The 22,608-nt window shown below is 46.9% G+C and overlaps 1 protein-coding gene across 1 annotated transcript in view; it reads right to left on the bottom strand.

Annotated features, from left to right (window-relative positions):
- The window catches only part of LOC142250435 (leucine-rich repeat and fibronectin type III domain-containing protein 1-like protein), a 750,715-nt gene that overhangs the window by 127,578 nt on the left and 600,529 nt on the right, over positions 1-22,608 (bottom strand). The window lies entirely within an intron of this gene.

The following is a 22,608-nucleotide window of genomic DNA, read 5'->3' as shown; positions in this document are numbered from 1 at the left end:
AGCCGTTTCGGGGTATTTGCCCCTCATCAGTGTGGAGTAGGAATCTGGCTAGTGGGGGCAATGCCTAGGCATTGCCCCCACTAGCCAGATTCCTACTCCACACTGATGAGGGGCAAATACCCCGAAACGGCTGTCTGTGGATGGATACCATGTTTGGTATAGGTGGTCTCCTTGACTGGAGACTGCCCTTCCCGTGGTTGTTCCTTCCCGGTGAAAGACCTGGCTAGTTTCCTGCCAGCGTTGAGAAACACGTGATGGTGTCTCCGCGGCTTTCTTATTTGCATACTTCCCAGGGGGCAATGCTCTAGAATCACTGCGTTGAGAAACACGTGATGGTGTCTCCGCAGTGGATATGTTGATCTCCCTAAGGTCAACAATGCTTGCTTAAGTAGTCTTTTACAAGGCATTGCCCCCACTAGCCAGATTCCTACTCCACACTGATGAGGGGCAAATACCCCGAAACGGCTGTCTGTGGATGGATACCATGTTTGGTATAGGTGGTCTCCTTGACTGGAGACTGCCCTTCCCGTGGTTGTTCCTTCCCGGTGAAAGACCTGGCTAGTTTCCTGCCAGCGTTGAGAAACACGTGATGGTGTCTCCGCGGCTTTCTTATTTGCATACTTCCCAGGGGGCAATGCTCTAGAATCACTGCGTTGAGAAACACGTGATGGTGTCTCCGCAGTGGATATGTTGATCTCCCTAAGGTCAACAATGCTTGCTTAAGTAGTCTTTTACTAGGCATTGCCCCCACTAGCCAGATTCCTACTCCACACTGATGAGGGGCAAATACCCCGAAACGGCTGTCTGTGGATGGATACCATGTTTGGTATAGGTGGTCTCCTTGACTGGAGACTGCCCTTCCCGTGGTTGTTCCTTCCCGGTGAAAGACCTGGCTAGTTTCCTGCCAGCGTTGAGAAACACGTGATGGTGTCTCCGCGGCTTTCTTATTTGCATACTTCCCAGGGGGCAATGCTCTAGAATCACTGCGTTGAGAAACACGTGATGGTGTCTCCGCAGTGGATATGTTGATCTCCCTAAGGTCAACAATGCTTGCTTAAGTAGTCTTTTACTAGGCATTGCCCCCACTAGCCAGATTCCTACTCCACACTGATGAGGGGCAAATACCCCGAAACGGCTGTCTGTGGATGGATACCATGTTTGGTATAGGTGGTCTCCTTGACTGGAGACTGCCCTTCCCGTGGTTGTTCCTTCCCGGTGAAAGACCTGGCTAGTTTCCTGCCAGCGTTGAGAAACACGTGATGGTGTCTCCGCGGCTTTCTTATTTGCATACTTCCCAGGGGGCAATGCTCTAGAATCACTGCGTTGAGAAACACGTGATGGTGTCTCCGCAGTGGATATGTTGATCTCCCTAAGGTCAACAATGCTTGCTTAAGTAGTCTTTTACTAGGCATTGCCCCCACTAGCCAGATTCCTACTCCACACTGATGAGGGGCAAATACCCCGAAACGGCTGTCTGTGGATGGATACCATGTTTGGTATAGGTGGTCTCCTTGACTGGAGACTGCCCTTCCCGTGGTTGTTCCTTCCCGGTGAAAGACCTGGCTAGTTTCCTGCCAGCGTTGAGAAACACGTGATGGTGTCTCCGCGGCTTTCTTATTTGCATACTTCCCAGGGGGCAATGCTCTAGAATCACTGCGTTGAGAAACACGTGATGGTGTCTCCGCAGTGGATATGTTGATCTCCCTAAGGTCAACAATGCTTGCTTAAGTAGTCTTTTACTAGGCATTGCCCCCACTAGCCAGATTCCTACTCCACACTGATGAGGGGCAAATACCCCGAAACGGCTGTCTGTGGATGGATACCATGTTTGGTATAGGTGGTCTCCTTGACTGGAGACTGCCCTTCCCGTGGTTGTTCCTTCCCGGTGAAAGACCTGGCTAGTTTCCTGCCAGCGTTGAGAAACACGTGATGGTGTCTCCGCGGCTTTCTTATTTTCCTAACTATTTCAGACTTTTGTTAAGTTAAAGGATATTTCCTGTAGAGAGAGTGATTTGAGTGGAGTGACCTAATAATAGGCGACATGATACATTAAATGATTATTCCTGCAGGAATCTAATGACGGAAGGATCTTTAAAGGTCAGCGTCATATAAGACTATGGAAATGTGATTAATGTGATGTCTTTAATGGGTTAAAGGGCAGTCATGTACGGGGGACAATGTAGCTGAGTCACGGCGGGTTTTAAAGGGGACTGACGTTCAAAAAGGCCTACTTAAAATAAAAGTTCCTTAAGGCTCCTTGGATATCACATGCAGAACATACCCAGCCTATGTATCTGTGTTCATGGAGATATTAGAGCCTGAAATGAATAAACTATTCACAAAGCACACTTTATTAACCCTTTAGTGACGGAGCTAATTTTCACCTTAATGACCAGACCAAATTTTGCACTTCTGACCAGTGTCACTTCATGAGGTTATAACTCTGGAACGCTTCAACGGATCCCGGTGATTCTGAGATTGTTTTTTCGTCACATATTGGACTTCATGTTAGTACCAAATTTAGGACAATATTTTTTGCGTTTATTTATGAAAAAAATTGAATATTGGCAAAAATTTTGAAAATTTAGCAATTTTCAACATTTGAATTTTTATACCGTTAAACCAGAGATTTCTGTGACACAAAATAGTTAATAAATAACATTTCCCACTTGCCTACTTTACATCAGCACAATTTTGGAAACAAAATGTTTTTTTGTTAGGAAGTTAGAGCGGTTCAAAGTTTATCAGCGATTTCTCATTTTTACATCAAAATTTACAAAACCATTTTTTTAGGGACCACATCACATTTGAAGTGACTTCAATAGGCCTAGATGACAGAAAATACCCACAAGTGACACCATTATAAAAACTGCACCCCCAAAGTACTCAAAACCACATTCAAGAAGTTTATTAACCCTTCAGGTGCTTCACATGAACAAAAGCAATGTGGAATGAAAAAAAGCAAAAATTAAATTTTACCTAAAAATGTTGCTCTAACCCAAATTTATTCACTTTTAGAAGAAATAACACAACAAAATGAATCACAAAACTTGTTCCCCACTTTCTTATGAGTGCGCCGATACCCCACATGTGGTCAGAAACCTCTGTTTGGACAAATGGGAGGGCCCGGAACAGAAGGAGCAATATTTGAATTTTGGAAAGCAAATTTGGCTGAAATAGATTGCGGGCACCATGTTGCATTTACAGGTCCGCTAAGGTACCTAAACAGAAGAAACCCCTCACAAGTGACACCATTTTGGAAACTAGACCCCTCAAGGCTTCTACATAGGGGTATAGTGAGCATTTTAGATCCACAGGTACTTCACAGATTTTGTTAACGTTACGTTGTCATATTGAAAATTTTAATAATTTTCTCAAAAATGTTGCTTTAGCATCAATTTTCTCACTTTTTCAAGAGGTAATTCCAAAAATTTGACCTCAAGGTTTGTTAACCACTTTTTTATGAGCGCGGTGATACCTCACATGTGGTCTGAAACCTTTGTTTGGACAAATGGGAGGGCTTGGAACGAAAGGAGCAATATTTGAATTTTGGAAAGGAAATTTGGCTGAAAAAGATTGCGGGCACCATGTCACATTTGGAGGACCCCTAAAGTACCTAAACAGCAGAAACCCCGCACAAGTGACCCCATTTTGGAAACTAGGCCCCTCAAGGAATTTATCTAGATGTTTGGTGAGTACCCTGAACCCCCAGGTGCTTCACAGAATTTTATAACGTTGAGCCATGAAAAAAAAAAATAAAATTTTACCACAAAATTGTTATTTCAACCAGGTAGCTTTTTTTTTTTACAAGAGTAAAAGGAAAAAATTCAGCATAACATTTATTGTGCAATTTCTCCTGAGTTTGGCGATACCTTATATGTGGTGGAAATCAACTGTTTGGGCGCATGGCAGGGCTCGGAAGGGAAGGAGTGCCATTTGACTGCAAAATTGGCTGGAATCAATAGCGGACGCCAGGTTGCATTTGGAGAGCCCCTGAGGTGCCTAAACAGTGGCGGTCCCCCACAAGTGACTCCATTCTGGAAACAAGACACCTCAAGGCTTTTATCTAGGTGTATAGTGAGCAGTTTGAATCCACGAATACTTCACAGAATTTGATAAGCTTAGGTTGCCATATTAAAAATTTTCATTTTTTTCACAAAAATGTTGCTTCAGCATCAAATTTCTCACTTTTTCAAGAGACAACAACAAACCGTGGACCCAACAGGTTGTTATCCAATGTCTTATGAGCACAGGGATACCCCACATGTGGCCAAAAACCTCTGTTTGGATAAATGGGAGGGCTTGGAATGGAAGGAGCACCATTTGAATTCTGGAAAAGTTGAAATAAATTGCGGGCACCATGTCACATTTGCAGGGCCCCTTGGGTACCTATACATTAGAAACCCCCCACAAGTGACTCCATTTTGGAAACTGGATTTTATTCAGGAGTATAGTAAGCATTTTGAATCCACAGGTACTTCACAAAAATGTTGCTGTAGCAACAAATGTCTCACTTTTAGGCTATGTGGTCATGATCCAGCGACACGGCGTCTAGTACACAGTGTCAGCCTCCTGCAGAGATGTGAGTGTTGTCCACGGGAGAACGCAGCTGCCCATGCCCACGATTTGGGTTCAGGCCGCTGTGGAGCTCTATGCTATCTGCAGAGAACACTCATCTCCGCAGCATAAATTGACATGCTGAGGCTCGGGAAGCTGCGCCACAGGTCAGTTTATGCTGCGGAGAAAAGAAGCACATTGGGCAAGCACATTGGGCATGGGATTTCTAAAAATCCTTCCACTGTGCTTCTACTGCACAACGCAGCGCTATGGACACAGGGACACACTATGGACACACTCTGCGCCCAAAACGCTGCAAATCCCGATTATGGGCGCACAGCCTAAAATGCTACAATGGATGAATGGATAGATGTCAAACATATATAACGTCCCACCCCCTGCATATTCTAAGCTGGCGCCCTTTAGTGCCTTTCATGTGGCACTAAAGGGTGCCTAGCCTTGTATTTAGCCCCCCAAAAAAATAATAATTAAAATAAACGACGTGGGGTCCCCCCTATTTTTGATAGCCAGCTAGGGTAAAGCAGACAGTTGTAGCCTGCAAACCACAGCTGACAGCTTCACCTTGGCTGGTGATCAATTTGGAGGGCTCCCCAGGCGTTTTTTTTAAAAGAAAAAAAAAAACGTGGGATCCCCCCCAAATTAGATCACCAGCCAAGGTGAAGCGGACAGATGGGGTCTGGTATTCTCAGGGTGGGAAGAGCCATGGTTATTGGACTCTTCCCAGCCTAAAAATAGCAGGCCGCAGCCGCCCCAGAAGTGGCGCATCCATTAGATGCGCCAATCCTGGCGCTTCGCCCCAGCTCATCCCGCGCCCTGGTGCGGTGGCAGACGGGGTAATATATGGGGTTGATACCAGCTGTAATGTCACCTGGCATCAAGCCCTGGGGTTAGTGATGTCACGGCATCTGAACAGATACCCGACATCACTAACCCAGTCAGTAATAGAAAAAAATAAAGACAAAAAAAAAATTTATTTGAAAAAACACTCCCCGAAACATTCCTCTTTCCCCAATTTATTGAAAATAAAGAAATTCCGGTCGCTGTAATCCATTTTGGAGGTCCCACGCCGACTCTGGATCTTCTAGAATATGGGGGGCACGTTCAGGGAACGTATCCCCCATTTTCTGGAAGAGCAAGCTCTCCATGAGCAGTGTGGGTGCAGTAATCTGAGAATACTGCACTCACACTGCCCCGGTCCAACTTAGGGCAGAGTGACCTGCAGTAACCTCATTCCAGAATATGAGGGGCACGCTCACAGAACGTACCCCCCATTTTCTGGAACAGCAGTCTCTCCATGTGAGGAGTGTGGCTGCAGATTACTGCACTCACTCTCCCCCGGTCCACAGTGGAGCAGCCTGTGCAGCAGCGACGTCAGCGTCCCTGCTTGCAGGGATCCAGCTGACAGCCGCTGTCTGCGCATGCGCCGCCAGCATTCAAGAAGGAGGCGGCGTGATCGTGGGACGGATCACCAGACAGGTAACGTAAGACCGGGGGCTGGGGGGGGTGACGGGGGGGCTGGGGGGGGGTGACGGGGGGGGGGGGTGGTGCTGGAGGGGGGGGTGACGGGGGGTGACCTAGCGGGACCTGGGGACACCTTTCTGTCGCATGTGACGTGTCACATGCGGCAGAAAGAGCAGAATGAATGCGGCCGCGCGCTGTGCGCTGCGCGCCGCCATCTTCCATGCTCCGGAGGGGGGAGGGGGGGTGGCTCTGGAGAACCGGAGGGGGCTCCGGTGACCAGAGGGCTCCGGTGGACCGGAGGAGGGGTCAGGGGGAGGACATTTCCCTCCGATCTGAAATGTTTGATCATTTCAGATCGGAGGCAAATGAATGCAGAGCCGGCGCCGGCGGCAGTTTTCTGTGCGCTTCGGCGCCATTTTGAGTGCTCCGGAGGGGGGGTAGGGGTGGTGGGGGGACTCTCCGGTACCGGGGGCTTTGGGGGCACTAGGGGTTTAGATTTCTTTCTCATCTGACATGTTTGATCATGTCAGATGAAAAAGAAATCAGTTTTACCGGCCATTTCTTTTTTTTTTTCATGTGTTCGTCGGTATACGGTGTATACCGCCGATCACATTATCGGGGTCCAAAAAAAACACCCCGATTCATAATCTGGGGGGTCTCAGCTACCCCCGGTAGCTGAAACCCCCGAGATTTTTGGTCGCTGGGGGGCGCTACAGGGTTTTTTCGGGCCGCCGCTTTAAAGCGGCGGAACAGAATAAGTACGCTGTTTTGCCGCCGCTTTAAGTCGTACGGCCGTCGTTATGAGGTTAAACAGAACTCTAATACCTGATGAGGCTGGTGTATTTATCTTGAAAATCCAAGTAGGTACGAATGTGTAACTCAGACTAAAACAAGCATAAAAGCTAAAGATAAAAATAAATAATGAGTTCAAAGACGGATCTTGATAGTGAAGGGTTCCTCTGTGGGAGCGGTGTTTACCCTCCCACCCTTATGTCTAAATTAAATATTTCCTTTTTTTTACTCATAATGTGAGGTGTGTATAGAGGTACTATAATATGGCCCTAAGACGGGCTAGGTGTCAATTTTGTCTGTGACTTTGATTGCGCTGTGAGAGTGCTGATATTGCAAAAACTCCAGCTGCAGTGTCTCCTCCTGTCCAGCAGAGGGAGCTCTGCTCAGGCTTAGAGGAGAATGCTGTGAGGAGAAAAGACAGGAAGTGGGAAGGAAAGAGGAGAGACTCAGAGCAGAGAGACTGGAGAGAGAGGTGGTTGCTGGTGTCCTGGTCCGTGCTAGCAGGCCTGGAGTGAAAGAGAGAGTCCCCTCAGCTGCTTGTAAGTGGATAGAAATGGCTGCCAGAGAGAGACAGCGGCTGCAGAAGCAAATCCAGAGGAGATCTGTATCTGAGTCCTTGCTATCAGCCCTAGGAGAACTGTCCATGGTGATTGTTGGTGCCATATAGAACGGTTGCAGAACCGGAAATTGATATCACTTTGCCTGGACCCCCTGGAGATAAATATGTGTAACAGTGAGTCCTGAGCTCAGGCCTGGCCTATATCTTTTTTGTTTTTCCGGACAAGTGTGCACACTGACTCAATAGGGATTTTGGCGCCAGACCAGGTCTAATATATACTACGCAACCACCATTGCTGCAGTACTGTTTGTGTATCTCTGCTAGCAAGTGGTAAACCCCGGGGTACTTTCCTGTGTTGCTTATATGTGTGGGAGAAGCACAGGGAATTAGAGTTTCTGCTAAGATTGTTAATTGGTGTGCTGGTCCAGGGACAGCTCCTTCATGCACCCAGTGATTTACACCTTGTAGTATTTCCAGAAGTTCCTGGTTAGGTAAACTGTTCCTGTTGATTCTTGTCTTATTGGAATCAGTCTTTAGCCCAGCATGCTGATCCCAGGTCAGTAACCGGGTGCCTGTACAATTTTTTGTGTTTATATTTGCTTTACATCCCCATTGCCTTTATCGGGTTATAAAAAGTTTGTGTTTAAACCTAGTCTGGTCTCGTTCCTCGTTCGTGACCCGTTGTATCCTGGGAGTAACCTCTCGGTTTCACAGCGCTTCTAAGTATTGCTACATTGCAGTGTAATGCAGGTGCATGGGGTCACATTATGACCTCTAGGGTACCTTGACTGCAAAAAGTAAGGTGCAGAAAGTTGGAACCAGTCGATATTTTGAGTCTTGCATCTGTCAGAGGCCGTCAGCTCAAAAATGGCATCTTGGACAGACTTAGCGCTAGCCGCTTCATTGAGCAGGTAATGGAGGAACGTCAACTATTAACCCTTCAATATCTAAGTAAGGATATAGGAACCTGGCCTTACAACGGGGAACCCCAAGTTGCATCAACGAAGTAGCTGTTGGCCATAAGAATGAGCTGGATGTAAGCGTAATATAACTAGCTGTGTCAGCAACTGGATGGCCAGAACTGGGGACAGAATCAGTACTCTGAGGAATTGCCCACGTTCGATACCAAGATGTCAGTTCAAAGCAAAGTAAATCAAGTCAGGATCAAAATCAGGAAGATTTTAGAAGAGACAAAGTCATGATCACTCCAGGTCAGAATCAGGATAAAGGCTCGCTCATATGAGCGTACATACTCCATGTTTTATCGGAGAGCAGTCAGACCTAGGTTATACTATGGGACAGTGCTGATTAGTATTTTTTTCTCTTCATGATTCAGCATGTGAAAAAGTGCAGCGTGCTGTCTGTGTCAAGCAAGATCAATCAGTTTATTTAAATAAACCACCAATCTTCATTACTAGCTGGTTTGAACCTTTTCTTCCTTTACAGCAGCGCAGTTTTCTCTCCATATTTTTATCTGGTTCCTGTACTTCTGCTTTACCCTTTGGGTACGTGGATCCTGCAACAGCTATTCATGTTCATTTACTGGTTGTGGGTGGAACAACCACACAAGGTGAGCCAGGGCTGGCGTCAGCACCCAGCGCACCCGGGCAAGTGCCAGGGCCCTGAACAGCTAGGTGGGCCCATTCACCATTGTAAGTTCTGCAGCCCCATGGCCGAGTATCGGGGACCGCAGTGCTTGGGCCGGCAACTGCAGTTTCCTGGCTGCTGGCCCTTTAATTCACAATGATACACAGGCCATAGCAGTCACTGCTGAATGCTCCATGGACCTGCATTGAGGTTGAACTGTGGGCAGAGCTACCGTGTTGTGTGCTGCAGTCTCACAGATGAAAAGGAGCTGCAGCGCCAGCCAGCGTCCCCCAACACAGCGCTGCCCTCCGGTGCTGTATGGGCCCCGCCTCCACCATGACCTGAGCAGTATATCCACCCCCCCATCTGTATGGGGCCCCCCTTGATCTGTATGTTCCCCCTTGAGCTGTATGTTCCCCCCAAAGCTTTATGGGCTCCAGTAAGCTGTATGCCTCCCTCCTGAGCTGTATGCACCCCCTGGACAAGCCAGGGGCCACAGAGCACAACACCTACACACCCCACACTCCCAGCAGGCACACCGAAGTCAGATAAAAACCCTTGTTGCCTTCCTCCAGGGGCTGATGATCACACCAGGGGGTGGGCCAGGTGGTTGGTCCCGCCCACCGAGGAGTTCACAGTCCTGGAGGCGGGAAAAGAGCTCAGATTAGTTTGAGAGGAGTTGAGGAGTGGACAGAGATTAGTTCTGACAGTGAAAGTGGAAGGAGGAAAGTGTAGTAGTGGAGCAACTGACTTACAGCGTCCGGGTGTGTGGCCTGGGCGAGACAGCAAGGTTGGCAGACGGTGGTGACCGTCTACAGGAGTGGCCTATCAGAGTTACCGTAAGGACCGTGGACGGGCGGTGGCCCGGCGGTACCGGACCGGTACACGAAGAGAAGTCAGCACCATCTGGCAGGGGCTTTCGGACCCCGGCAAGACTAGGAGTCGCCGTGAATTTGCCGAATCCGTTAGCGAAGGGGACCTCCTGAGTTTCCAAACAGCTAAGTCCCGACAGAAGGCAACAGTCCAACCAAAAGAGGGAGACACCGCCACCGCCAAGGCAACCGTTTCTCAGGGCCAGAGCCTGCGGGCAAGAAGGGGCTCCTCCAGCCCATATCCAAGCTGGGGAGCGGGTTACCGGTGGGAACCCATCGGAACCAACAACCGTACACAGGTGCAGGGAAAGGCAGTCGGCACCAACCTGCCGGGAGAAACAACACCGCAGCCGTCTGTGGGACCCGTCCATCCAGCCGAGTGTTTTACCGAGAACTGTGTCTTCATCATTGGGCTGAGTGAGTACCACCGTGCCGTGCGGCACAGCGCTGCCCCTGTGACCCTGCACCTTACCAGGCCCCGTAACACGCCTGCCATCCATCCCTACCCCATCACCGGGCCCCGGGACCACCAACCCCCTGCCCACGGAGGGGAGAACTAACAACAAAGCTGCTCCCTGTCATCGCTCCCGGGATCCCTGTCCAGAGCAGCGGTGGTGTCACCAAAATCACCACAACCGTGGGTGGCGTCACGGACAATAACAATAAATCCCCACAACCAATCCCCTTTTCACTCACGGGCGAGGAACGCCGCTCGAGTCCCCGGGATCCGGCCCACTGCTCGAGCCACCACCGAGCAGCAGCAGCAGCAGCGGCCGGACCCGAGCAGTGGGAGAGCGCAGCGTCCCCTCCTCCGCCCGCGACAACTTGGCGTCACGAACAGGATCCTACCGCTCTGCCGTTGGGTAGAGGTGCGCCTTGTTATTGCCGGAGGTGTCCGGCTGAAAATTTGCAGAAGCCGCCATCTTTGGCGCGAAGAATTCCCGCTCGAGCATCTCCTCGAGTAGTGGAGGCGCGAAGGCCAAAACCCCGCCCCGATAGAGGAGGAGCCGGAAAGAAACTAAGGGGGACGAAATGGCGGCTGGTCGCATGTGAGCGCGGCTATAAAAGCAGGGACGCCAGAACCCTGCGGCCATCTTGTTCCTGGGAGAGGCCGCCAGCAAGATGTACATGCCGTCCCGAAGCACCATAGCCCCCGCGCCTGGAACCGCGGCGTGGGTGGAGATCCGGACCGCGCAGCTCTATCAGAGGCTGCAGGTCAAGATGCAGCTCCTCTTGGAGGAGTGGGAGACCGACATGACGGAGGTCATAGCGACCGTGCGGAGACGCGAGGAGGAAGTTGCGGAAGGGAGGGTGAGTGACCCACGCCTCGATACCCCTAGTGGGTCGGTCATCGTGGCTGCGGGACCCGGTCTAAACCCCCTCGCCCTGCTGCCTCCCTCGCCACCCGTCCCGGCTGCCGTGACCCCGTCACTAGGCCCACTACCACTGCAACCGGTAGCGATACCCCGCATGTCCGCCCAGGCGGACCGACCTGTAGCCGGAGCCCGGAGCCGACCGGAGGTGCTACCATGGAAAGCCCCGAAGCCTGAACCGGAGGCATCCCCCGAGAGATCCCCCGAGCCGGAGCCGATAGACCGCTCCGTGAAAAAGGCCCAGCAGCGGAAAGCCCCTGTTCCCATCCCCCACACCTCGGCTGAGGTAGCGCCGGGTTGTCGCTGCAAGGCGGCGTCCAAGGCCAAGTCACCGCGGGACCTTCTGCCCAGATCACCAGCAGTGGGCAGTGTCCAAAAAGTCTCGCGGGGCCCGACCCGTGCGCCGGAGCTCGCAGCAGCGCCATACTGGGATAGGGAGCCGGTACCGTTGGGCCTAGAAATCGAGGAAAGGGAGAGGAAGAAGGCGGAATTGGTGGCCCGTGCAATCCGGGAGAAGGAGAGCCTCCGCCAAGCGACCTTCCGTGTCCGGGGCCCCCTGTATGAAGAGCAGGTGAGGCGGTTTGATGTCCGCCGGGGCTATGGCTTCATATACGAACCGGGCCTGGAGGCCGAAGTATTCATTGCTCGGCGGGATGTTAATGCTCACCTGCCAGAGGAGCACCCAGGCCGTAACCTGATGCCAAGGGACCTGGTGCAATACACCCGGCACTGCGGGGAGAGGGGGTGGTTCGCGCTGGATGCGAAGTTGAGGGGCAGCCAGGAGGCCCGTGTGTGCACCGCGCTCCCTCCCCCAAGTGATGCCGAGGACTCAGAGTAAGGGCAGCGGAATGCCGTTGTCACCGTCCCCGTTGGGACCACCACTGTTTAAAGTTTTGAAAGTTTTTGCAAGAATGATAAGTAATGACACCGTGAAAATTCACCTGATTTACTGCTGATTGAAACCGGTTGTTGCCGGCACCGTTGTCCCCGTGGGGACCGTTCAAAAAGTTGCATAAAGGACTCTTTATGAACAGGCCCGAGAACTTGCAGGGCAACCACAAACTTAGTGGCATGTAAATAATGTTATGTTGTGGCTTCCACCGTTACCGCCTCCGGAGAGGCAGATTGGAGGAAAGGCCCGCAGTGGAGCAGGCTGGGGCCCAGCCACCACCGGAACCGGTGGCAATCCTCTGGGGGTTTCAGGGGCTCCCCATGGACGTGGGTCCCCTGAAAAGGACAGAACCCGCTCGGGCAATTTGTGCAGGACTGGGGTCAAGGGGTGCTGCCTGTTTGCTAGGGGCAGCATCAGGGCCAGGTTGCTTGGGTGGGAGAGAGCGGAAGCCGTAACCGTTATGCAACCGTTTAAGTAAGAGTACCTCCCGATGTGGGAAGATGTTATTATACTTGTAAATATGTTTACAGTTTTACCGTTTTTCTATTTTTCAGTTGGTGAAAATAAAACCGGTGATGGACGGGCAGCCCGCGGATGGTCTGCATTTAACTAAGGGGGAATATGGCGCCCTGGACAAGCCAGGGGCCACAGAGCACAACACCTACACACCCCACACTCCCAGCAGGCACACCGAAGTCAGACAAAAACCCTTGTTGCCTTCCTCCAGGGGCTGATGATCACACCAGGGGGTGAGCTAGGCGGTTGGTCCCGCCCACCGAGGAGTTCACAGTCCTGGAGGCGGGAAAAGAGCTCAGATTAGTTTGAGAGGAGTTGAGGAGTGGACAGAGATTAGTTTTGACAGTGAAAGTGGAAGCAGGAAAGTGTAGTAGTGGAGCAACTGACTGACAGCGTCCGGGTGTGTGGCCCGGGCGAGACAGCAAGGTTCGCAGACGGTGGTGACCGTCTACAGGAGTGGCCTATCAGAGTTACCGTAAGGACCGTGGACGGGCGGTGTCCCGGTGGTACCAGACCGGTACACGAAGAGAAGTCAGCACCATCTGGCAGGGGCTTTCGGACCCCGGCAAGACTAGGAGTCGCCGTGAATTTGTCGAATCCGTTAGTGAAGGGGATCTCCTGGGTTTCCAAACAGCTAAGTCCCGATAGAAGGCAACAGTCCAACCAAAAGAGGGAGACACCGCCACCGCCAAGGCAACCGTTTCTCAGGGCCAGAGCCTGCGGGCAAGAAGGGGCTCCTCCAGCCCATATCCAAGCTGGGGAGCGGGTTACCGGTGGGAACCCATCGGAACCAACAACCGTACACAGGTGCAGGGAAAGGCAGTCACCATCAACCTGCCGGGAGAAACAACACCGCAGCCGTCTGTGGGACCCGTCCATCCAGCCGAGTGTTTTACCGAGAACTGTGTCTTCATCATTGGGCTGAGTGAGTACCACCGTGCCGTGCGGCACAGCGCTGCCCCCGCGACCCTGCACCTCACCAGGCCCCGTAACACGCCTGCCATCCATCCCTACCCCATCACCGGGCCCCGGGACAACCAACCCCCTGCCCACGGAGGGGAGAACTAACAACAAAGCTGTTCCCTGACACCGCTCCCAGGATCCCCGTACAGAGCAGCGGTGGTGTCACCAAAATCACCACAACCGTGGGTGGCGTCACGGACAATAATCATAAATCCCCACAATCAATCCCCTTTTCACTCACGGGCGAGGAGCGCCGCTCGAGTCCCCGGGATCCGGCCCACCGCTCGAGCCACCACCGAGCAGCGGCAGCCGCAGCAGCAGCAGCGCCTGGACCCGAGCAGTGGGAGAGCGCGGCGTCCCCTCCTCCGCCCGCGACATATGTGCCCCCTAGAGCTGAATGGGCCCCTTCCCAGTGTTGTGTGGGCCCCTCCCCAGAACTATATGTGCTGCCCCCAGGGCCATATGTGCAGCCCCCCAGAACTGTATGGGCACCCCAGGGTTTTATGTGCGGTCCCCAGGAGCTCTGAGCCTCCCACCCCAATAATGTGTATGCCCCCCAGGCAGCAAGTACATATAAGCTCCTACCGGTGTTGTGTCTTGTATATAACACCCTAAAGTGAGTGCACTACCAACGGGTGAGAAGGTAAGCCATTCCCTACCCTTCACTGGCACCACACAGTATTGTCCTATGAGAACTTTTCCCTTCTTAAATTTTCAGAGTGTATAGCGATACATACGATTGACGTTGGTAATAGAGTCACCAAATGATTCATTTATTCTTCCATTTCTAAGAGGGATATCCATTAGGAGAGGACTTTGGCACAGATTTATCAAAAATCTCTACTTCGGTTTGTTTTCTTCCACCGCTTTAGTCATTCTGCCCTCTTTGGGTTTGACGGTCTAAGAACACTCAAACAAGCAAAATAAAATAAAATAATCCATTACACCTCCCTAATATAATTATACAAAATACAGCTTGTTTTTGCTTTTCTGCCATTTTCTGGGGGCCTTTTTTTTTGTTTTGTTCTGCTAAGGCACTAACAAGCCACTAATGGATTAATCACCTTCTTGCTTTTTAGCCTAAAATAGCTCGCCACTTAAATGATTAACATGTTAGCAAATGATGAGAGATTTTCAGACAAAGCGGGCTTGAGAAAAGCTCGGTGTAATTCACTGCCTTTATTTTCTAATGATGTTTTACCTTGTTAATAAATCTCTTTATGGAGTGGGATAAATGTACACAGCGGTCATTATGGGCGCCACTTATATCTGCTCTAATTTGTTGTATGTGGCAGACTTGGCATTCTTTGGGTCCCTTTGTAGAGTCTCATTATCACTTATGAATAGAGAGAACCCACTAGAAAATTGACAACAACATGGATTATGCGCTCCTCCGTCATCTCTTCTCAGGTGTTACAAGTCCATGTCCCTATTATAGATATACACCGATCAGATATAACAGAGGGGTGACGTGAATAACCCTTACTTGTGACAGTGGCACCTATTGGGGTGAGATATATTAGGCAAAAAGGGAACAGTCACGTCACGATTCCTCTGTGCAGAACATCTTGCAGACTTGAAGATGCTCTGCTGCGCTTTTCTGGACTACAGACCTGGAAGTGACACGATTCCTCTGTGCAGAGCATCTTGCCTTAGGAGATGCTCTGCTGCGCTTTCCTGAGCTACTGAGCTGGCAGCTTGATTGACAGCTCAGGAATTCATGTTGGTTCTGGGAGGTGTTGATTACTCAGGTGTTCCATCCACCTGGTAATTGCCCTGCTTCTTTACTGAGCATGCTCGTCCAGAACCTTGCCAGTTGTATTTTCTGGTTCTGCTGTTGTGCTGTTGGCTTGTGTCTCTGCTAGTGTTGTGATCTTTGTTTTCTGACCCTGGACTGTTATTTGACTCTTTACAAGTAATGCAAGAAAGTACAAAAGGTAACCAGCTCCCTTCTTCCTCCATGTGCTCGGCATCTGTCCAAGACAATCCAAGACAAACTTTATTCTAGCACATACGGAGTATAAACTTCTTTTATTGGAAAAAATAGTAAAAAACCCACACGGATGGTAGGTGAAAAAACATCAAACTGGCCCTAGAAACACCAGTTTACGCATTTCAAGGCGTGTACCTCTTAATCATAACCACGCCTCGAAATGCGTAAACCAGTGTTTCTGGGGCCAGTTTGAAGTTTTTTTCTCCTACCATCTATGTGTGTTCTTTACTATATTTTTCCAATAAAAGAAGTTTATATTCCGTATGTACTGGAACAAAGTTTTTCTTGTTATTTGACTCTTCTCTGCGAACTCTCTGTTCCTCTGCCTTTTGACCTCCGACCGTTACCTGACCACGTCTTCTCCATGAACCTATTACAAGCTCTCCTGGAATTCTGACACTTGGATTGTGACCTTACTATGCCTCTGTTTACTACTTGTGATTTTACATGTCCTCTTGTTACCGAACCCGGCTTTCCTGACTACCCTTCCGTCTATACTATCCGTAAGTAGTGACTAGCATCACAAGTCAGTTTCTAAAGTTGATGTCATGAAAGCAAAAAAAAATGGGCAAATGTAAGTGACAAGAGCCAAAGAGTATTGGCCAGAAGGCTAGGTCAGAACATCTCCAGAATGTTGTCTTGTAGGCTGTTCTCCATATGCAGAGGTTTCTACTTCCAAATTGGTCCAAACAGTGAACTAGAAACAAAGTTATGGATGTCCAAGTCTCATTAATGCAGGGGAAGTCATCTGTGCAGTCGTTTCAGCTAAATAGGGACTGATGGTGGCCCAACAAGGACGACCTGTAGCAATGGGTAAGAATCACTTACCTGAGGAAAGATGGTATCAGGATGCACTACCCATGATCATCAATATGAGTTACATTTTTGTAACTGCTTCGGAGACACTGTTTGGAATTGACTGATTTATCTAAAGCGTTGACTATACTAGCAGTAGACCAAAGTGTCCTCAAATTTGTAAAATAAGGCAACTTTATCCTGTAATGCATTTCATACTGTCTATCTTAGCCAATTATAAAGTGCCACACTGCCAATCATTCCAAGGGAAAAGGGACAAAGAAATAAAAAATCTCAAAATCTTCACAAATGATAGAATTCCATCCCACCTTTCATGAATAATGATGGCTCGTAGAATGTTCTCCGGAATGCCAGCAGACAAGCAGCCGAATGAGTGTTTGCTTCAATGTGAGTCTCCACCCTTTATTATCTTGTCATTTTAAATTTCAACAATTCTGTGCCGATTATTTTTTTTTCATGTATGTGTATAGTGGTCAGTGTATCTGTATAGTGTGTATAGTGTGTGTATAGTGGTCAGTGTATCTGTATAGTGTGTGTATAGTGGTCAGTGTATCTGTATAGTGTGTATAGTGTGTGTATAGTGGTCAGTGTATCTGTATAGTGTGTATAGTGTGTGTATAGTGGTCAGTGTATCTGTATAGTGTGTATAGTGGTCAGTGTATCTGTATAGTGTGTATAGTGTGTGTATAGTGGTCAGTGTATCTGTATAGTGTGTATAGTGTGTGTATAGTGGTCAGTGTATCTGTATAGTGTGTATAGTGGTCAGTGTATCTGTATAGTGTGTATAGTGTGTGTATAGTGGTCAGTGTATCTGTATAGTGTGTATAGTGGTCAGTGTATCTGTATAGTGTGTATAGTGGTCAGTGTATCTGTATAGTGTGTATAGTGTGTGTATAGTGGTCAGTGTATCTGTATAGTGTGTATAGTGGTCAGTGTATCTGTATAGTGTGTATAGTGTGTGTATAGTGGTCAGTGTATCTGTATAGTGTGTATAGTGTGTGTATAGTGGTCAGTGTATCTGTATAGTGTGTATAGTGTGTGTATAATGGTCAGTGTATCTGTATAGTGTGTATAGTGGTCAGTGTATCTGTATAGTGTGTATAGTGTGTGTATAGTGGTCAGTGTATCTGTATAGTGTGTATAGTGTGTGTATAGTGGTCAGTGTATCTGTATAGTGTGTATAGTATGTGTATAATGGTCAGTGTATCTGTATAGTGTGTATAGTGTGTGTATAGTGGTCAGTGTATCTGTATAGTGTGTATAGTGTGTATAATGGTCAGTGTATCTGTATAGTGTGTATAGTGTGTATAATGGTCAGTGTATCTGTATAGTGTGTATAGTGGTCAGTGTATCTGTATAGTGTGTATAGTGTGTGTATAATGGTCAGTGTATCTGTATAGTGTGTATAATGGTCAGTGTATCTGTATAGTGTGTATAGTGTGTGTATAGTGGTCAGTGTATCTGTATAGTGTGTATAGTGTGTGTATAGTGGTCAGTGTATCTGTATAGTGTGTATAGTGTGTGTATAATGGTCAGTGTATCTGTATAGTGTGTATAGTGGTCAGTGTATCTGTATAGTGTGTATAGTGTGTGTATAGTGGTCAGTGTATCTGTATAGTGTGTATAGTGTGTATAATGGTCAGTGTATCTGTATAGTGTGTATAGTGGTCAGTGTATCTGTATAGTGTGTATAGTGTGTGTATAATGGTCAGTGTATCTGTATAGTGTGTATAGTGTGTGTATAGTGGTCAGTGTATCTGTATAGTGTGTATAGTGTGTATAATGGTCAGTGTATCTGTATAGTGTGTATAGTGTGTGTATAGTGGTCAATGTATCTGTATAGTGTGTATAGTGTGTGTATAGTGGTCAGTGTATCTGTATAGTGTGTATAGTGTGTGTATAGTGGTCAATGTATCTGTATAGTGTGTATAGTGTGTGTATAGTGGTCAGTGTATCTGTATAGTGTGTATAGTGTGTGTATAGTGGTCAATGTATCTGTATAGTGTGTATAGTGTGTGTATAGTGGTCAGTGTATCTGTATAGTGTGTATAGTGTGTGTATAGTGGTCAGTGTATCTGTATAGTGTGTATAGTGGTCAGTGTATCTGTATAGTGTGTATAGTGGTCAGTGTATCTGTATAGTGTATATAGTGTGTGTATAGTGGTCAGTGTATCTGTATAGTGTGTATAGTGGTCAGTGTATCTGTATAGTGTGTATAGTGTGTGTATAGTGGTCAGTGTATCTGTATAGTGTGTATAGTGTGTGTATAGTGGTCAGTGTATCTGTATAGTGTGTATAGTGGTCAGTGTATCTGTATAGTGTGTATAGTGTGTGTATAGTGGTCAGTGTATCTGTATAGTGTGTATAGTGGTCAGTGTATCTGTATAGTGTGTATAATGGTCAGTGTATCTGTATAGTGTGTATAGTGGTCAGTGTATCTGTATAGTGTGTATAGTGGTCAGTGTATCTGTATAGTGTGTATAGTGTGTGTATAATGGTCAGTGTATCTGTATAGTGTGTATAGTGTGTGTATAGTGGTCAGTGTATCTGTATAGTGTGTATAGTGTGTATAATGGTCAGTGTATCTGTATAGTGTGTATAGTGTGTGTATAGTGGTCAGTGTATCTGTATAGTGTGTATAGTGTGTGTATAATGGTCAGTGTATCTGTATAGTGTGTATAGTGGTCAGTGTATCTGTATAGTGTGTATAGTGGTCAGTGTATCTGTATAGTGTGTATAGTGTGTATATAATGGTCAGTGTATCTGTATAGTGTGTATAGTGGTCAGTGTATCTGTATAGTGTGTATAGTGTGTGTATAGTGGTCAGTGTATCTGTATAGTGTGTATAGTGTGTGTATAGTGGTCAGTGTATCTGTTAGTGTGTATAGTGTGTGTATAGTGGTCAGTGTATCTGTATAGTGTGTATAGTGTGTGTATAGTGGTCAGTGTATCTGTATAGTGTGTATAGTGTGTGTATAGTGGTCAGTGTATCTGTATAGTGTGTATAGTATGTGTATAATGGTCAGTGTATCTGTATAGTGTGTATAGTGTGTGTATAGTGGTCAGTGTATCTGTATAGTGTGTATAGTGTGTATAATGGTCAGTGTATCTGTATAGTGTGTATAGTGTGTATAATGGTCAGTGTATCTGTATAGTGTGTATAGTGGTCAGTGTATCTGTATAGTGTGTATAGTGTGTGTATAATGGTCAGTGTATCTGTATAGTGTGTATAATGGTCAGTGTATCTGTATAGTGTGTATAGTGTGTGTATAGTGGTCAGTGTATCTGTATAGTGTGTATAGTGTGTGTATAGTGGTCAGTGTATCTGTATAGTGTGTATAGTGTGTGTATAATGGTCAGTGTATCTGTATAGTGTGTATAGTGGTCAGTGTATCTGTATAGTGTGTATAGTGTGTGTATAGTGGTCAGTGTATCTGTATAGTGTGTATAGTGTGTATAATGGTCAGTGTATCTGTATAGTGTGTATAGTGGTCAGTGTATCTGTATAGTGTGTATAGTGTGTGTATAATGGTCAGTGTATCTGTATAGTGTGTATAGTGTGTGTATAGTGGTCAGTGTATCTGTATAGTGTGTATAGTGTGTATAATGGTCAGTGTATCTGTATAGTGTGTATAGTGTGTGTATAGTGGTCAATGTATCTGTATAGTGTGTATAGTGTGTGTATAGTGGTCAGTGTATCTGTATAGTGTGTATAGTGTGTGTATAGTGGTCAATGTATCTGTATAGTGTGTATAGTGTGTGTATAGTGGTCAGTGTATCTGTATAGTGTGTATAGTGTGTGTATAGTGGTCAATGTATCTGTATAGTGTGTATAGTGTGTGTATAGTGGTCAGTGTATCTGTATAGTGTGTATAGTGTGTGTATAGTGGTCAGTGTATCTGTATAGTGTGTATAGTGGTCAGTGTATCTGTATAGTGTGTATAGTGGTCAGTGTATCTGTATAGTGTATATAGTGTGTGTATAGTGGTCAGTGTATCTGTATAGTGTGTATAGTGGTCAGTGTATCTGTATAGTGTGTATAGTGTGTGTATAGTGGTCAGTGTATCTGTATAGTGTGTATAGTGTGTGTATAGTGGTCAGTGTATCTGTATAGTGTGTATAGTGGTCAGTGTATCTGTATAGTGTGTATAGTGTGTGTATAGTGGTCAGTGTATCTGTATAGTGTGTATAGTGGTCAGTGTATCTGTATAGTGTGTATAATGGTCAGTGTATCTGTATAGTGTGTATAGTGGTCAGTGTATCTGTATAGTGTGTATAGTGGTCAGTGTATCTGTATAGTGTGTATAGTGTGTGTATAATGGTCAGTGTATCTGTATAGTGTGTATAGTGTGTGTATAGTGGTCAGTGTATCTGTATAGTGTGTATAGTGTGTATAATGGTCAGTGTATCTGTATAGTGTGTATAGTGTGTGTATAGTGGTCAGTGTATCTGTATAGTGTGTATAGTGTGTGTATAATGGTCAGTGTATCTGTATAGTGTGTATAGTGGTCAGTGTATCTGTATAGTGTGTATAGTGGTCAGTGTATCTGTATAGTGTGTATAGTGTGTATATAATGGTCAGTGTATCTGTATAGTGTGTATAGTGGTCAGTGTATCTGTATAGTGTGTATAGTGTGTGTATAGTGGTCAGTGTATCTGTATAGTGTGTATAGTGTGTGTATAGTGGTCAGTGTATCTGTTAGTGTGTATAGTGTGTGTATAGTGGTCAGTGTATCTGTATAGTGTGTATAGTGTGTGTATAGTGGTCAGTGTATCTGTATAGTGTGTATAGTGTGTGTATAGTGGTCAGTGTATCTGTATAGTGTGTATAGTGTGTGTATAGTGGTCAGTGTATCTGTATAGTGTGTATAGTGGTCAGTGTATCTGTATAGTGTGTATAGTGTGTGTATAATGGTCAGTGTATCTGTATAGTGTGTATAGTGGTCAGTGTATCTGTATAGTGTGTATAGTGTGTGTATAGTGGTCAGTGTATCTGTATAGTGTGTATAGTGTGTGTATAGTGGTCAGTGTATCTGTATAGTGTGTATAGTGTGTGTATAGTGGTCAGTGTATCTGTATAGTGTGTATAGTGTGTGTATAGTGGTCAGTGTTCTGAGCCCCAAATTACCTGCAAAAACATAAAAGTTAACTGTAGTGGGATTCTGATCTGGCTTATATATCCTGAGTCATATTGCAAAGGATTGTTAAAAATCCACTTGTGACTTTTAGGATCGCTACTTCCAATAGGTGGCGCTGCGCTAGAGTTTGTCTCCTTTACTGGAGAGATAATTTGAGTAGTTTGAAGTAACTTTTCAGAATAAGCTGTCCATTGTGTGTACATGAAGAATAACAGTATGATTGAAGTCGCAAAGAAGGAAGGAGACCTGTTGATGCAAGCACTATTTTATTTTCAGCTGGATATATATTCTCTAATGGAAATTCAATTGAGATGTATTGCAGAGCAGAGAGCCACTGGCTCCCTGCACAGCTATACCTATACAAGACACCAGCCTATAAAAAGCTGGTAGCTGAAGCCGGCATGCCCATCAAAGGTGGAGCATGACATTACTGCACTTCAAAGCCCAGCAGTGCTAGCTATGGAGGAGGAAGAGGATGCTGCTTATCATCGAAACCGGGACAGGTAAGAAGAATCTTTTTTTTTTAAATGTCTATTATTGATGAGCGAGTTTGCTCGCCACTGCTCGATACTCGCAAGTCTCCTGTGAGTGTGATGCTAAAGGCCCCAGACAATAGCCCCTATAGAGTACTAGAGAACCCAGAGTCAGACCACACAGATTCAACTGTAAGGGAATCTCACTGCCACGCTAGGACACAGTCACGGTGGAGGAGGTCTGACAAAGATGCTTATCCAAGAGCAGAAGATCAAAGTAACCAGATAAGACTCTCTGGTCAGGTAAAGAAAGGTACCAAGCACCACGACTTTAGGCGGAGAGGAGAGCTACTGTATGTAACATGGCGGAGGGTATTTTTCATGGTCCGCTTTGGTACTTGAAGTATCACAAAACCTAATAGGGTATGCCAGGGACAGGTTTTACACATAGCTGGAAAGACGGGCAGGTCAGGCTATCCACTTACCTCCGCCCATGGGTGTGTCTCATATTGTTAAAATGGTGTCTGTTTGTTTGACACATGGACAGTGTATGGAGGTTTTGTGATTGCTCCAGAAGGAAACTATGAGCGAGGAG

This window comes from Anomaloglossus baeobatrachus, chromosome 9 (genome assembly GCF_048569485.1).
Source record: "Anomaloglossus baeobatrachus isolate aAnoBae1 chromosome 9, aAnoBae1.hap1, whole genome shotgun sequence".
NCBI lineage: Eukaryota > Metazoa > Chordata > Amphibia > Anura > Aromobatidae > Anomaloglossus > Anomaloglossus baeobatrachus.
Note: the sequence above shows the minus strand (reverse complement) of the source record. Positions and strands in the feature narration are given on the sequence as shown.